The sequence below is a fragment of the Herpailurus yagouaroundi genome, unplaced genomic scaffold, assembly GCF_014898765.1.
Source record: "Herpailurus yagouaroundi ecotype Mexico unplaced genomic scaffold, PumYag 141, whole genome shotgun sequence".
Lineage (NCBI taxonomy): Eukaryota > Metazoa > Chordata > Mammalia > Carnivora > Felidae > Herpailurus > Herpailurus yagouaroundi.
In genome coordinates this window covers 48,734,426-48,751,173 of record NW_024412396.1, presented here as the reverse complement: position 1 = coordinate 48,751,173, position 16,748 = coordinate 48,734,426, and the positions used below count along the sequence as shown (strand labels likewise).

At 44.3% G+C, this 16,748-nt stretch overlaps 1 protein-coding gene across 2 annotated transcripts in view; it reads left to right on the top strand.

Annotated features, from left to right (window-relative positions):
- SYNDIG1L (synapse differentiation inducing 1 like) overlaps positions 1-16,748 on the top strand; it is a 54,310-nt gene that overhangs the window by 20,046 nt on the left and 17,516 nt on the right. For both annotated transcript variants that reach the window (XM_040477700.1, XM_040477701.1), the window contains one exon: positions 2,750-2,817. The gene's annotated coding sequence lies outside the window, so the exon portion shown is untranslated. The remainder of the gene's footprint in view (positions 1-2,749; positions 2,818-16,748) is intronic.

The following is a 16,748-nucleotide window of genomic DNA, read 5'->3' as shown; positions in this document are numbered from 1 at the left end:
TTAATTAACATACAGTGTAGAACCCAGTGATTCATCGCTTACATATAATACCTAGTGTTTATCCCAACAAATGTCCTCCTTGATGCCCATCACCCATTTATCCCATCTCCCCACCCACCTCCCCTCCAGCAACCCTCACTTTGTTTTCTGTATTTGAGTCATTATGCAGTGACTCCCTTTATCTATAATCATACTGTGGGTTTGGGGTTTTTTTTTTTGCCTTAGATTTCATTTTGACTATTACTATAGCTACAACAGAGTTTTTTATTTAGTGCTTATATAGCATATTATTTTCCACTTGGTTTGTATTTTTATGTTTTGGGTGTGTCTCTTTTTTTTTTTAAGTTTATTTATTTATTTTGCGGGGGGTGGGGGTGGAGGGAGGGACAGAGAGAGTGAGAGAGAGAGAATCCCAAGGAGGCTCTGCACTGTTAGCGCAGAGCCCAATGTAGGAATCTGTCCCACAAACTGTGAGATCTTAACCTGGGCTAAAATCAAAGAGTCAGTTGTTCAACTGACTGAGCCACCCAGGTGTAACCCCCTTTTTTTAAAAAAAAATAAAATCTTTATAAATAAATAAATAAATAAATAATAAATGACATATAACTGGGTTGTTTTTTTAATCTAGTTTGATAATCCTAACAGATACCATATGTATTCACTCATATGTGGATCCTGAGAAACTTAACAGAAGACCAGGGGGGAGGGGAAGGGAGGACAAAAAGTTACAGAGAGGGAAGGAGGCAAACCATAAGAGACTGTTCAATACTGAGAACAAACTGAGTGTGGATGGGGGTGGGGGAAAGGGTAAAGTGGGTGATGGGCATTGAGGAGGGCACCTGTTGGGATGAGCACTGGGTTTTATATGGAAACTAATTTGATAATAAATTATATATATATATATATATATATATATATATATATATATATATGAATCCTTTACTGTAGTACTTAATCCATTTATATTTATTGTAATTGCAATAAACAATACTTGGATTAATTTCTACATTGTAATTTGTACACTACATTTGTCTCATCCTTTCTATCTCTCCTTCCCCCCCCCCCCCTTCTTGACTTCTTTTACATTATTTGAAATTTTTTTCATTCCATTTGTTTCTGGTACTGGTTTGGAAGATATGTTCTCTATCATTATTCTTTTAATGATTATCTTCAAAAACGTCCACATGCTTAAACGATTGAAATCTATGATAAATCAATATTTTTACCCTCTTCTCAAATCATACAAGAACCTTGGAACACTTAGGCTTTGTCTCCTGAGCCCCGGAAGTCTGTAAAATCTCAAACTTAAGTTTACTAAGATGAGAAGACATCCTCAGGGTGACAGTGAGCTTCAATAGTTCGCTTAATTACTTAGTTCCTTCTTTTACTCTGTAGATTCTTTACTTTCTTGCCAGATCATTGATGGCTTACAATTATTTTACCCCAAAGTTTTAGTTGTTTTCAGTAAATGGGTTTTTTAGTGTATCTAGACTTTCATGTCTCCAGAAATGAAATCTCCCTGAGCCTTAATTTTCTTGTACAGTCAATGGGGATGATAATAATAATTACTTTATAGGGTTGTTTTAAGGAATAAAAATATATAATCAAGCAGATAATATAGTATTCATAAAATATTTGAGCTGGTGTATATATTTGCACGCACACGCACGCGCGCGCGCACACACACACACACACACAGAGGAAGCCAGCTTGTTCTCTGGACTAGCTCATTTTTGTGCAGGTCTTAGAATAAATGTTTTTTCTTCTTTCCTCTTTGATTAATTAAAGAATATCCCATCACTGCAAGCTAAAACTGTTATTATTTGCAACTACTGAATCAGTTAGTATTTTGGAGTTCTTTTATAGTCAAAACAAAATAAAGAAACAAGTTGGTTTCTGAGGCCAACAGAACTCCTGATTTCCTCCCTCCCTCTCTTCCTTCCTTCCTTCTTTCCTTCCTTCCTCTTTCTTTCTTTCTTTCTTTCTTTCTTTCTTTCTTTCTTTCCTTCTTCCTTTCACATTATTAGAACAGCCTCATTTTTCTCATTTACTGATCTTAAAATAAGTAAAAATTGAACTTATAAATTCCTTCTAATAAATTCTATTTTATCTGTTTGTTTTATTGGAACCTCAATCAGCAATTGATAAATTATATAGGGCCCTAAATGGCATAGGAGTTGAGAGAAGTCAGAGAATTGAAATAGTTCATGAAAACTTCATGGATTTTGACCGAGATATGCTGAAGGAGAGATGCCCTAGAGGTTGGGACCTTCACAGGGAAATCATCTCTCCCTACCCCTCTCCCCTAACCACAGTTACTAACTTTGTCTGACCCTGACTCTGGGAGCATGTGACTCCTAAAGAAAGTAGCTTAATCTCTTCCCTTCCCAGCTCTCCTCCAGGTCTCCCTTTCAAGAGGGTTGAGTCCACTTTGTAGTTCTAGAATGTAAGCTTCACTAATGTCATGTGGAAGCTCTAAAATCAAATACCTCGGTCTTTCAAAGAAGTCATATCTTTTTCTCTTCACTCTTAAGTGCTCAATGCAAACATCCCCTTCCCAAGAAAACCTTACCTGAAATTCATTATCACAAAAGATCCCTGTGTTATAGAGTCTTACAACACCATTTTGCAAATCTTAGCCACACTTGTCACAGTTGCGATTTTATATTTTCTAGCTTAGATTGTGTCATTGTCTGTGTTCCATGCTAGACTATAAGTCCATCTGTTATTTCTCATAATTGTATTCCAGTACCTAGCACAGCGTCTGGCTCACAGTGAACGCTCAACAAATATTTGCAAAATGAAGGATCAAAAAGCGTAAGTATTACTTTTAAGGTAAGTACTATTATTAACCCCATATTTACATAATAAGGAAATTGAGGCTCAGATAAGTTAAGTAATATGCCTAAGTAAGAAGTGGCGGAGTCAAAATCTGCACCTGCCTTTCTGATCCAGAACCTGCAATGCTTAAACAGCACTCTGCTTTCCCAAGCAGAGCAAACACCAAAACCAGGCTAACCAGCAGCTTTCTAAGGACATAAGTTCCCCGTAGCCACATCTGTTTAATCCTGGAAATCAAAACCAGAATCCTAGATATCAGAAAAGGATCCTGGAATCCTAAAGCTGGATGGGACTTAGAAATTCTCGGGTGAGAAGAATCAATCTGTTCAAAGTCACACAGCAAGATGATGGCAGATTTAGGGTAAGAAGTTCAAACTCCAAACTCAGTGCTTTATATGCTGAATTCCATATAGACACCCTGGGCAGCAGCTTAGTGTCCAAGGTCCAAGGTTCAATCTGCCATAGGCAATGACCTTCAAATTTTTTACTGTGGTCAATTTGTGATAGGAGAAAGGGGAATGGAGAGCAAGAGATCCCTGGACCTATCTATTCTCACTTTCCAGGATAAAAGAATTCAGTGCTATCAGTTAAGGGCTATCCTATAAGCACATATAGGGAGATCCCTATACATCTATTCTAGCCTTAGGAATGGGGCTACACCTTGTTGTTGTTGTTTTTTTTTTTTTTAAGTAGGCTCTATATCCAATGTGGGGCTTGAACTCATGACCCTGAGATCAAGAGTCTCTGCTGACCAGGCCAGCCAGGAGCCCAGAATGTGGCTGCTTCAGATTTGAACGATGTACATAACTTGTTCTGTCCCAGGGACTGTACTAAACCACTAAACTCATTAACTGCATTTCTCTTCTAGTATATACAAATCCACAAGAGAGGTGCCATGATTAAACCCACTCTACAGATTTAAAAAATTGAGGCTTGAGTAATTGAGATTGAGTAATTTATCGAGTTGCAGAGTTTATGAGGACAGAGTGGGAACTTGAATCCAAAATGCTCTAGGTCTAGGCTCTTAACCACTATACTAAGCTCCCTCAAAAACAAGCAGTCATGCATACTTGTATTAGTCTAGTAATTGGAAATCCATTCCTTTCACTACTATTTGCCTAGTATATTTATCATTTCATTTCTAAAACTAGTTTAATGGAGTGCCTGGGTGGCTCAGTCAGTTAAGCGTCCGACCTCACTCAGGTCATGATCTCACAGTTCGTGAGTTCGAGTCCCGCGTCGGGCTCTGGACTGACAGCTCAGAGCCTGGAGCCTGCTTCAGATTCTGTGTCTCCCTCTATCTGTGCCCCTCCCCGGCTCATACTCTGTCTCTCTCTAAAAATAAATAAAAACATTTTTAAAAATTAAAAAAAATAAAACTAGTTTAATAAGGGGCACCTGGCTGGCTCAGTCAGTAGAGCGTGTAACTCTTGATCTTGAGGTTGTGAATTCAAGCCCCATGTTGGGTGGAAAGATGACTTTAAAAAATAAAATATTTTTTTAAAAAAAGAAACAGCATGTATGAGGAGGGCACTCTGGAGGAGGGGGGACTAGTTTAATAACAATAAACATGAGATATTCTGTATGTTCAGATATAGAAAGATATATTTTTTGGGGCGCCTGGGTGGCGCAGTCGGTTAAGCGTCCGACTTCAGCCAGGTCACGATCTCGCGGTCCGTGAGTTCGAGCCCCGCGTCGGGCTCTGGGCTGATGGCCGATTCTGTGTCTCCCTCTCTCTCTGCCCCTCCCCCGTTCATGCTCTGTCTCTCTCTATCCCAAAAATAAATAAACGTTGAAAAAAAAATTAAAAAAAAAAGAAATATATTTTTTTAATTTATTTTTTTAAGTAAACTCCACGCCCAACATAGAGCTCAAACTCACAACCTGGAGATTAAGACTTGCACACTCTACTGACTGAACCAGCAGGCACCCCTGGAAAGATATATTATTAAGGCAGGAAAAAAAAAAAAGCCATGGTGGCCTATGTATGATCTCCTATGTACTAAAAAGTACATATATACTTCTGGAAGGATACACAGCAAGCCATAATTTCTTGGGAGTGGGTCTGGGGAGAACATAGCCAAAAGCAGCCTTTTATACTTCACCCCCCCACTCCAAGAACAATTATTATTTGTAAAATTTTTTAAAACTTGAAGCATACTATTAATGTAAATATAAGTCATTTCACAGGACAGTTAACTAAAATCCTACCACAAACTGGGGTGCCTGGCTGGCTCAGTCTGTTAAGTGTCTGACTCCTGATTTTGGCTCAGATTATGATTTCAAGGTTCATGGGTTTGATCCCCCATCGGCCGCTGTGCTGATGGTGCAGAGCCTGCTTGGGATTCTCTCTCTCTCTCCCTCTTTCTCTCTCTGTCCCTACCCAGCTCGTGCTCTCCCTCTCTCAAAAATAAATAACCAAACTTAAAAAAAAAAAACAAAAACCCTACCACAAGCTGAACTGATTCAATACTAGCAGCAATTTAATCCCCTTGTTCACACTCAAACCAACACCTATGACAATGAAGACAAAGGAAAAGAGGTAAAGTAATGCAGTCATAGTAGAATTTAGTCAGGGTTAAAATCCTTGATTCCACCATTTACCAGCTAATGATTTCAGGGGGGGCTATTTAACCTTTATGAGCCCCAGTTTCCTCATCTGTGAAATGGAGAAAATCCTGTCTCCACAGGACAGGGTAAGGAGAGGAGAGATAATGCATATCAAGCAGTTAGTACAGAGCTTAGCAGCTAGTAGACAGTCCACAAGACTAATAATCATCATTATGTACTGACGACAAAATATTCTTCCCCCGTCACAGTCATGCCAACTATGCTCATGCTTACGTGATAGGAGATGTGAGCTTGCCCAGAATCAAGGGGTAGTCAGGCTTGTGGGTAGAAAAAAAAAGGCTAATGGCCTCTTCCCCCACCCCTCAATCTGTGTGCCATCTATGGGGTTTCCAGGATATCCAGCTATATACTTTCAGAGTTATCAGCTATTTGTCCTAAAGAGAAAATTATACTTGTGCATCTTTGGGGGTGGGGAGGTCTGAGGACTAGATGGGTCAAGCTGATTTTCTTTGGTTTAGTTTCATTCTTCATCCATCCCCTGCCTGCAACCCCCAGTCAGGAAATTTACAAGCTTAGAAAGTTTGATCAACCATAGGAATTTTGGCAGGTCTATTTGACCCGAGGTTAGAATCCACGGGCTGGTACTACTGTGGGACTGCAATCCCTTAGCCAAAATTTTGGATCCAAAACACTTTAGGACCAGAAGTTTTCTCACAAGACTAATGCAAATGAACTCATTTGTAGGAAGACCCTGAACTGCCATGAGGCTACTTAATGTCTTTATTGATCATATTTGGGATGACTAGTCACACATTTTTCTGAGGAAATATCGATGCGTTTGATTATGTGGTGCTGCCCTGGACTTCACTAAGGATTTTACATAATATTCAATAGACACATTATATTACCTTGTTAAAAACATGAAAAATTCAGAATTCTGAAAAACATCTGACCCCAGGGATTTCAGATAATACATTGTAGATCTGCATTTCCAAACAAGCTCTCAAGTCTTCTTTGTCCACAGCCCAGCTTCTTCCTGTCATTCATTAGCTGGGTCATCTGTGGGGGCAGAAGAACCTGGCTAAGACTCAGATGCCTCAGGGCCCCAGGGGGCACTCAGAACCATGGACAGCGGCACATCCCAATGTTGCTGCCAAATAAATTTGCTAACCTCTTAGACTCAGTTTTCCTACGTATAGAGAGAGATTGGCACAATGCAGCTCGCCTGAGAAATGTGGCCATTTTTTTCTAACAGTAAAACAGAAGGTATGGGGTTGGGGGACAGTTGATATGGTCTGGGCAGAGAAAATAAATGTGTTTCTTATCTTTTTCCTCCAGCTGGCTCCAGGCTCTTTTCCTTTGACATTATTAAAAGCCTTAAAAGCCTGGCAGGTACTTTGAATGTTTGTTTCCATCAAGTTTTCCTTGCCTTTCTAGTCTGCAAATATTTCTGGCTGTTTTCCTTTCCTGAGTGTTCTGTGTTGCCTAGCCACCGGATTTTCCCAACCTTACCTGCCCAGCAACTAGGTACCTAGGCAGAGACTTTGCTAGGAGTGGACAGAAAGTTCCCAGTGGACTTTGCCAGGTCCCGTAATTCTAATAAAAAGGAAGTGAATAAGCCACATGTTCCCATTGTTACTCATGCTCAGATTATCGTTAGGTCCTTTAGGAGAAAAGGAGGGGAACAGTGAGGTGGCTTCCATTACTGCTAAATGAGGTCATATCTAGCCTCAATGAAATTGAGACCACTGTGACTAAAAAACAATGCCTCAAATGGTGACATAAAGTCACACTATGGTAGAGCTGCAAGGGACCTTAGAGCTTATCTGCTGGAGGCAGCAGAAGCAGAATGGTCGCTTTTCTTTATTCAGCACATATCTATTAAGTGTTGGCTTGTGTCAGACACAAACTAGGAACAGGGATGGAAATACACCCCATCCTCTTCCCCAAAGCTTAGAGTTAGAGATGGGAGTGAGAGGCAGGTAAGATTTATTTTTTTTTAATTTTTTTTTTAACGTGTATTTATTTTTGAGACAGAGAGACAGAGCATGAACGGGGGAGGGTCAGAGAGAGGGAGACACAGAATCTGAAAGAGGCTCCAGGCTCTGAGCTGTCAGCACAGAGCCCGACGCGGGGCTCGAACTCACGGACCGCAAGATCATGACCTGAGCCAAAGCCGGCTGCTTAACCGACCGAGCCACCCAGGCGCCCCGAGACAGGTAAGATTTAAAAGTATGGTTGGTATGTTAGGTGCTGCAGTAGAGGGACATACAGGATATTATAGGAAGCCAGTAGAGGGGAATCCAATCCAGGCTGAGGAGTAGAGGAAAAGATGCCCAAGGAGGAAAACACCTGAGTTGTGCGGGTGGGTGCGGTAGGGGATTTCAAAGAAGCAAAACAGTACGTGTGAAGACAGGCCACTGTGAGAGACGTCAGACTTGTCATCTTGTTGCATTTGTACGTATTTGGCCTTATTCCAAAGCTAAAATAATCTTGTCTCTGATAACCAGGGCTATGTCTTATATTTCTGTGTATCCCCAGAACCTACTCTGTTCCCTGTATATAGTTAGTGCTTGACCAGTGGTTGTCAGCGATAATGGGCTTAAGGCCTCACATCAGAACTATAGCCATGCAGATGATTTCATGGTAGAAATGGAATATCACAGCGGAAACTGGGACACACTCACTCCACCTCTAATACTTCCAAGGCCACCCCAAGGAGGAATTTTGGCCTGAGGACGCCAGAAAACTGCAGAAACTAAAGTTGCTCCTGACTTCCCATGGCTGAAAGTTCCTCAGGAAAGTGTGTGGCCCAGCACTCATGTTCTTGAGATTTAGTCTGAGCCCCAGCACATCATCCATCAGCCCACTGATACTGGGATAATTCCATGGCCTCTCTGAGCTGTACATTTTCTACCCACAAAACAAGAGCTGGCTCCCTACCTACCTCAGGGACATATTATAAAGGTAAATGAAGGGTAGGGTCACAACAAGCCCTTTGAAAACAGACAAAAACCATAACTCATAAAGGACTGGTCTACTGGGTAAGAATCAGAAAGCCCAGTCTCCCCCGCCAGCCAGCTTTTGGCCTTGGTCAGCAATTTTCTCTCTCTGGGCCTTACTTCTTTCCCTCTGGCAGATTCCTCAGGTGACCATCACAGATCTCACATTGCCCCATGGTTTTTGTTCTGTTCTTTAGTAACTTAATTTACAAACTAGAAGCCTTAGGCAGCCTTTGCAAACTGTGTTCTGGGTGCTAATCCTGTGTTTATGTCATGATTCCTATCCACCGGTACCAAAGCTCCCAACATTGATTGAATGGTTGCAGCAGGGATAGGTCTAATTGTCCCTGGCAAATTGCAATGGCTACAGTGCATATAGGTCCTTCTTGGCGAGGGCCTTGAGGACTGGGGAGTAGCCAGGCAGCTAGAAGAGATTCAAGTTGCAAGCCCTGGAAAAGGCTTCCCCTAAATGGAAGCATCATTTCACTGTAGAAAATGGTTTCTGTAACACTGGGGCAATCCATTGCAGTTCAGCAGGAATATTGGTGGGTCAAGAGAATTTATATCTCTTACCAGGTTGCTGTGTTGTGTGTGTATATGTGTGTCTGTGTCTGTCTGTCTGTCAGTCTGCCCCCCCTAGGCTTTTTCAGCCCTCACGGCTCCCCAACCCTTCTCTGGGCTCCTGCTTTCTTTTATCTCTTCCCCTTTTGCCCCCAAGCTGTCTCCCCCACGTCCTCCTTCTCCGCTGCCATTGTGTCTCACACTCCGTGCATTCTTCCTGTTGTTCTCTTCTTTGCCTTCCTTTTTTGATGAGGATCACTAGGGCTTCAGTCCACCCAGCTGTAAGGGGAACATAACCCTTTAGAAATGTGACCTCATTTACTATAATTCTCACACTGTGCAGGCCAGGGGTAGAGGTCACCCCCCAACCCCACCATTGTTCCTGCTGCCAGTGCTGAGATTAAAAGAGATGAGTCCTCGAAAGGCACCCAACAGAACAATCATTTATTCAGCAAATACTTGTTTTTATGTAAGTTTTAAAATAATTTTAAGGTAATGCATGTATATTGCAGAGAATTTAGAAAGTACAGGAAAAAAAGAGAAATATTTAAAGGAACCATGGTTGCCTCTCTCCAGAGATAACCCTTAGCAGATCTTACTTTAATCCATGCTAGGATGTTTTTCTGGGCTTTTCTGCATACTTGTGGTTATATTGCATGTATAATTTTGTAGCCTGCTTTTTTCTACTTCGTATTATAACATAAGCATTTCCCTCATGGTATTATAAATTCTTTAAAGACATTAGTTAAATTTGCTTTCTGTTTGCCCAGTTTTTTTGGACATTTACAGGAGTTCCAAATTTCCTATAATGATAATTATACTGTAAGGGGCAGTTTTATGTGCAAAGCTTATACAGTCAGCATGGTGTAGGGTTGATGAGTGGTTGTCTTGATTGAAATCTGGGCTTTACCCTTACAAGGGTTGGGTAAGTTATATGCCTTGGTTTTCGCTTCTGTACAGTAGGGATGACAATAGTACCTTCCTCCTGGGTTTGCTGTTAGAATTAAATAAGATGATTCATCTAAAGCAGTTAGAACAGTTCTTGGCATATAGTAATTACTCAGTAAATATTTACCTGTTAGTATGCCTTAAGACAGATTACCAGTAGTGGATTTACTTTGGTCCTTGATACATAGTGCCAAATTGCTTTCCAAAACAAGAACAAACCTGTATTGACAAACCTATCCTGATTTGAACTCCAGCCTGACCGATGCCAAGGCTCACAGTCTTTCTACTAGCCCCTCTACAATACCTCTTCAGGCGAGTGCTAGGAATCCCTGCAGTAATCGTTCTCTTAATGCCGAAGAAATGGATTAGCATTACGACTGTAGAAAGCACCTTGCCTGGCACTTATTAAATTATTTGAGAATAAATCTGAATTATATTATGGAGTGAATGCCTCTTTCACATATTTAATAGATGGTCATTGAGATAATGCACATAAAGCTCTTAGCCCAGTTCCTGGCACATGGTAGGCACTTAGATAATCCATTATCGGTGTATCCATCCATCTGCCCGTCCAGCTCTCTTTCTGTCAACTATCGTACTACCCTCTTGCTAGCTCTCCAGTGCCCAACCTGGCGCAGTGTGCCTTCACCATCATCACTCTTAACATTCTCATTGACACAGCAGAGCCCTGCCAGTTTGATGGAGTCAGTACCCAAGGTCTGTGCTGGAATAACAGGCTTGGGAGCCGAAGGGAGAGGATTGAATATCGAGATGTGCATGACAGATGGGGCACAGGCTGCAGTGAAACCAAATGTGGGCTCACTGTGAGGCAGGGCCTTATGTGGATGCCCCAAGCGTACTGAGACTGTGGGGGACCAGGGATCAAGAAGCTGGTAACTGCAAATAACTTGGCCTTTGAGGACCTATCTCTTGTCCCTTTCACACACACACACACACACACACACACACACACACGCACGCACACACCTTCCAGGGCAGGAGAAAAGAAGAGATCTTGGGAGGGGTGTTCTGGAAGAGAAAAACAGCAAGCTGAGTGTTTCACGTCCCCTCCCCCCAATTTGTCATTTTCCTTTCCGCTGGCACACCCTGCCGGCCCCTAAGGCTACATTGCCACTGCTCCTTCCTCCCCCACCCATTCACTCTTGGGTCCCCTTAACCAGCTGAGTCAGGCCACGACTTTCAAAAGGAACATCAGAAAAATTAAGGGAGAACAAAAGGGAAATAAACAAAGAAAGCACAGGACAATTCTCAGCCTTAGAGTTTGGCAAGTATAGGCTCCTGACCCAGCAGAGAATTCAGGGCCCTGCGCCATTCCCATTCCACTGGAGGGGAAAGGGACATTCAGAGAGGCTCTTTTTACACTTTGAGGTTATTTCCTCAGGTTTCTTTTTCTGCTCCCTCATGAAATGTCACAATCCCTTGGACAATGATGGAAGTGAGCAGGGTTGCTGGGGAAGAGAGTAGAGAGTGCTCAGTTTGGCATCAGACAGACCTGGCTTCAAATCTTGCCTGTATCTGCTGGATGTATGCATCTGGCACATTAACTTAACTTCCACGGGCCTCGATTAAAAACAGCCTAATTGAATTGTTTTGAGGATTAAAAGGTACGCGTTTGACACAGAGTAGGCATCCAGAATGGGTCTCTCTCTCCTACTTATCCTGAGCTGAAGAATATAAAAAGTACTCCAGCTTCTGGAGGAAAGTACCTTCCTACACACAGAGGGAGAAAAGTCTTTCCTTTCCTGGCTCAGAAAGTTACCCCTGGGGTCGAGGCGCCTGGCTAGCTCAGTTGGAGGAGAATGCAACTCTCGAGGATCTCGAGGTCATGAGTTCAAACCCCACATTGGGTGGGGCTTATTTAACACAAATAAGTGAATAAACTTAAAGAGAAAGAAAGTTACCCCTGGAGCAAGTATATACCAACCTACACACACACCACCACCACCACCCTGTCTCAAAAATGGGACCTGCCCTAGGTCTTGGACCATAGCTCTTCAGAGGGCTCCAGGGCAGGGCCTCACGAGAATTTGGGACCCACTCGTCGCGGTCTCAGTTCAAGGTGAAGGCAAAGAAGGCCTCCCCTTGCAGACCTCACCTGGCTGGCTGTAGCTTCAAGCGCAGAAAAAAGGCAGAATCATGCATCAGTTTCCTTTCTTTTTCATTTGGCTGATCTCTGACTTTTTTTCCCGAGTTGGAAGTTACTTAACTTCTCTGGGACTCCTTTTCCTCATCTGTTGCCTGGGAAAGAGACACATTTATGAGAGTCAAGTGAGATAAGAGCTGAACAAATGCTTCAAAAAGTGTAGAGGAAGGCAGATATAAAGCATTCTTGGTCTTCCATTCGTTTTCATTTTCATTATTGCATGGGAGGAAAGACCTGGTGGAGTTGCCACCTGCTGATAAATCTCACCCCCCCGGCCCCTCCCCCACCCCTCACACATATGCAGTCACACATCCTGCTCTGGGAAAGTGGGAAAGTGCCAGCAGCGCAGGTTCCTCTGCCAGTGAGCAAGCGCTCACATGCCCCCAAGGCAGCCTGTGGATGCCAGAGTTAACGTGGATGGAGTTCTGAGCTGCGCAGTCTGTGGTTGCCTTATTCCGCCTCCTCATGCTCTGGCTTTGGGTCTCAAAACGGCAGGAACGGCCATGCACGTTCCCAGGCTTGAGTGAACCTGTGCTCCGTAGGAGAGCAAGAAGTTGGGCAGGACTGGTGCTGAGAACTCTCCTGGCTTCTTTCCCTGCATGAATCGGTGTGCTGCTAAAGAAATTGCCTCATCTGAAGTTTTGCAATCCCCTATGGAGAGAAGTGGGTAGTTGTGTTACTTCCAAAGCTGCCCAAAGTTTAAGAGACAGACTACTACAGACCTCATTGTTGGAGGGGTGGGGGTCTGCCTCTAACCAAAGAGCCTGACTCAGAAGCAGTGAGGATCTCCAGGGTTCTCTCCAGTACAGAGTCAAGAATTTATTCCCATTACCTACTTATACCCAGAAATGAACCCCTTCTTGGAGCCATGTCATTCTGGAGCCATGTCCACGGGGGTAGGATTTGGCTGATGGACAGCCCAAAGGCCCACTTGACCTTGCATTCTATACCAGTCTGCTTCCCTCCCACCCCATTACCTAGGGCTTTGTGGGTCCCAGCTATGTGGCCTTGACCACGAGTTTGACTCAGAGGTACTGAGCCCACTGGGCTGGGAGTGAGACCCGCCTTCTCTTTTATGGGGAGAGTCTCTTCTACTGTGTGGTCTATTGATGTAGCGAGTAAAGAAGATCTCCCCACACTTGGTGCTGATTTACATTCCCTAGGGAATTCTGCGAGCAAATCAAGCTCTTGTATAAAGAGCTAAGAGTTTGTGCATAAAAGAGCTTATGAAGAGAAATCCCCAGGTGGAAAGAAATTAGCAACCAGAGCTAATACCAACATAAACAGAGTCCACTGTGTTGGATTCTGCTTGGAGGATTTCAGAGGTGGGTGCAGAACAGGACATGAAGGCATTTCCTCCCAAGCTTTCACCCAGTGCCTTACTCCTTCCCTTCTCTATAGACCTTGCTTTAGTTCCAGCTAGGATACCTGCTGCCTCCTCCAGGAAGACCTCCAGGGTTTCTCTGTCCACTAAGCTCTCCCAGCCCAAGCCTGGGCCGTTCCCTTTTCTACTAAGACAATCAAGGTAAAATGGGAGATTTTTTTTGGCTTAAGAAAATTTCCTAGAGGGGCGCCTGGGTGGCTCAATTGGTTAAGCGTCCAACTTTAGCTCAGGTCATGATCTCACAGTTCATGAGTTCGAGCCCCACACGGGGCTGTCTGCTGTCAGCACAGAGACCACTTTGGATCTTCAGTCTCCCTCTCTCTCTGCCCCTCCCTCATGGAAATGCACACTCTCTCTCTCTCTCTCTCTCAAAAATAAACATTTTTTTAAAAAGAAAAATAAAAACTAAAAAAAGAAAAATGTCTAGGAACTAAAGGGAGAATAAAATTGAAAGTGTAAAGGCCTAGAAACTGAGGAGTTTATGGCAGTCAGCAGCATTACCCGGGTAATCAAAGTGCGCTCCCCTCCCAACGCCCAACTTAGATAGCATCAGATACCCAGAAACAGGAGGCCCCAGTTTTACCCTTGATGTCTCTTCCCTTTCCTCACAACCAATCTCTCCTCTCTGTTCTCCCCAGAAGTGTCTCAAACCCATCCTGTGTTCCCCATCCCTCTGACTCTGACTTATTCAAGTTCTCACTGTCTCTTTCCTGGACTCTGCTGTAGTTTCCTCACCAGTCCTCCAGCCTTGTCTCTTCTCTCCAGCCTTTCTTTCCAAAATGTCCTCCTCTCCTGGCCTTCCTGGTGAATGTCTCATTGTTTAATGAAACTCAGCTCAAATGTCACCTCCTCCAGGAAGCCTGCTGGTACTTCTTCAGGCAAGGCTAGTTGTTTCCTTCTCTGTGTCCTTTTCGATTACCCTATGATAACATTTATTTCAATGTTTTGGAATGGCTGGTTAACGTGTTTATCTACCTCATCACCCTTCGTGGCAGCTCCTTCAAGGACCCAGACTATGGCTTATACCTCTATTCTCAGGGTCTAGCAGGGAAGCAGACCTTCATTACATAGCAGGACATGCCTGATGGAGAAAAGAGGGGGGAAGAAAGGGGAGAGGAACATGGAATGGAAATTTTGCATAGTTGTAGAGTCTACAGTTCCTGAACCACCCCTAGATCTTGTGAGGGAAATTCCCTCAAAGAAACACTTACCACTGCATCAGCCCGTGTTCTCTGTCACAATTTCGCATGGTGCTGATTGCCCCTACAGTGTCTTCAAAGCTGCTGAGGAGGCTCAGAATCCTGAGGAAGCAAAAGTCCATGGAGATTAGGCTGTGCCAATTCAGGACGAAAACCAGTCTGAAACCCAGGTCTTTCGGTGCCTAGGCCAGGGTCCTTGACACAACATCAGGGGCCGCTCCACAAGTTTTCCCTCCAGGCAACAGCATATAATTATCAACATTAGTATTTGCAATTTATATGCAGCTTTTGCTTCACTGGCTTTTTTATTATCCTTTTGATTAGTAATTCGGTATGCAGCCCAGGCATGGAGCAAAGCCAGGGTAGGGAGGGAAGGAGCAGAGGGGAGCCAAGGCCAAGTAGAAGGCCATGAGACCCTGTGAGAGGAAGGCCACGGGGGAGCAAAGGTGCAAGAGGGTACATAGACTCAAGGGACAGGGTCTTGGGTGTGTGTGGGGGGGGGGGGGGGGTAAGGAAGGGAGAAATGCCTCTGCAGATGCTCTATAGGCTCCAGATGAGTGGTCCAAGAACCTTCCTAGCCTCAGGGCCTCCACTCTAATGGGGCAGGGGCAAGAAGAACAAGAATATATTTAGCACCCAATAGGTTAAACACCAATATCATCAGCCCAGCCCAGACACCGCACAAGGCTTGGGGAGTTTTCTGTCCAGTGGAGAGGAGGAGACCCAAACTCCATGACAAGAGCTCCTGGCTCCTACAGTGCATGCTGGGAACTAAAGTGAACTTCCCCAGATGCTTCATGTTATGTGGGAGTAAGGGGTTCCTGGAGCTCACTATTCAGTGTGCTATGACACCCTTGGATGGGAGGAGAGAGGACTCCCACTGCCAGAGCCTGGTCCCCAGGGCCTCCTTCCACCCCCAGCCCCTGCTTCATTCTGCTCTGGGGTTTACTTTGCCCCTATTTGCCTTCAGAAAATGGGAACACTCTCCCCTCCCAAGCCCCTGGTACTGTGGTGAGACTCAAGACCTGGTATGGAACTTGAAAAATAGCCCCATCTGCTTGTAATCCTGAAGATGAGGGTATCCCCCATGATTTAAAAAAAAAAAAAAAAAAAAAAAAAAAAAAGGAAAGGAAACCAGGAGGCAGGATGCAGGGGGACAGATAAAGAGCAGCACAGTAGGGGAGACAAAGCAGACCGAAGCCCTGGGCTCAGATCTCAGATCTCCCTCTGGGAGAACGGAGGAGAATGTGTACCCACTGAGGGCCTATTTGAGACCAATATGTCACATCTGTCATCTCACTTTGTCCTCATATGACCCCTATGAAGTGGATACAGCTCCCCCATTTTGCAGATGAGAAACCCAAGTCTTTGAGAGGTTAACTCGCTCAAGGTTATACAGTTAATGAGACACTAAGACCAAACCTTAGGCCCATGGTCTTTAAAGCCTGTGCCCTTGCCAGCATAGCACTGTTGTCTCCCAATCAAGAGATTTAATCTCTGAGCACAGCGTCTTCCTGTGTAAAATGGAGGAGGAAGGGCAGGGGGAGGGGAGGATTACATTGCCTCATAGAGTTGTTACGAAAATTAAATGAGATTATATTGGTTACAAACATAAAAACCTGGCATGGTGTCTGGTATATAGTAGGCGCTCAATAAATGCTTTCTGCTTGCTTGCTTGCTTTTCTTCTCTTTAGGTTAATATTAAAACTCAGAGCTTGGGAACCTAGGACCTCCAAAATACTTCAAGAAACCCGAGGGCCGCCCATCGCTCCTGGGGGAATGGGGAAGTAGGGTAAGGAGAAGGACTGAGAAAGGAAGCTCGGCTCCTGAAATCAGAGAGACCTTTACAGCTGTGCGCCCCTCGCTCCGCCGCCTCCTTTGGGCTCCCCTGACTTCCCGCCCCGCCCCGCCCCGCCCCGGAGCTGGGTCCGGAGTGCCTGGTGGGCTGATTCCCGAGCGTGGAAGGGAGACGGAGGGGAGAAAGAGGCGGCGGCGGCGGCGGCAGCGGCGGCGGGAGGCAGGGAGGAGGGGAATCCTCCTCTCTGCTCTCCCAAGTCGGCGCGGAGCCGCCTCGGGCC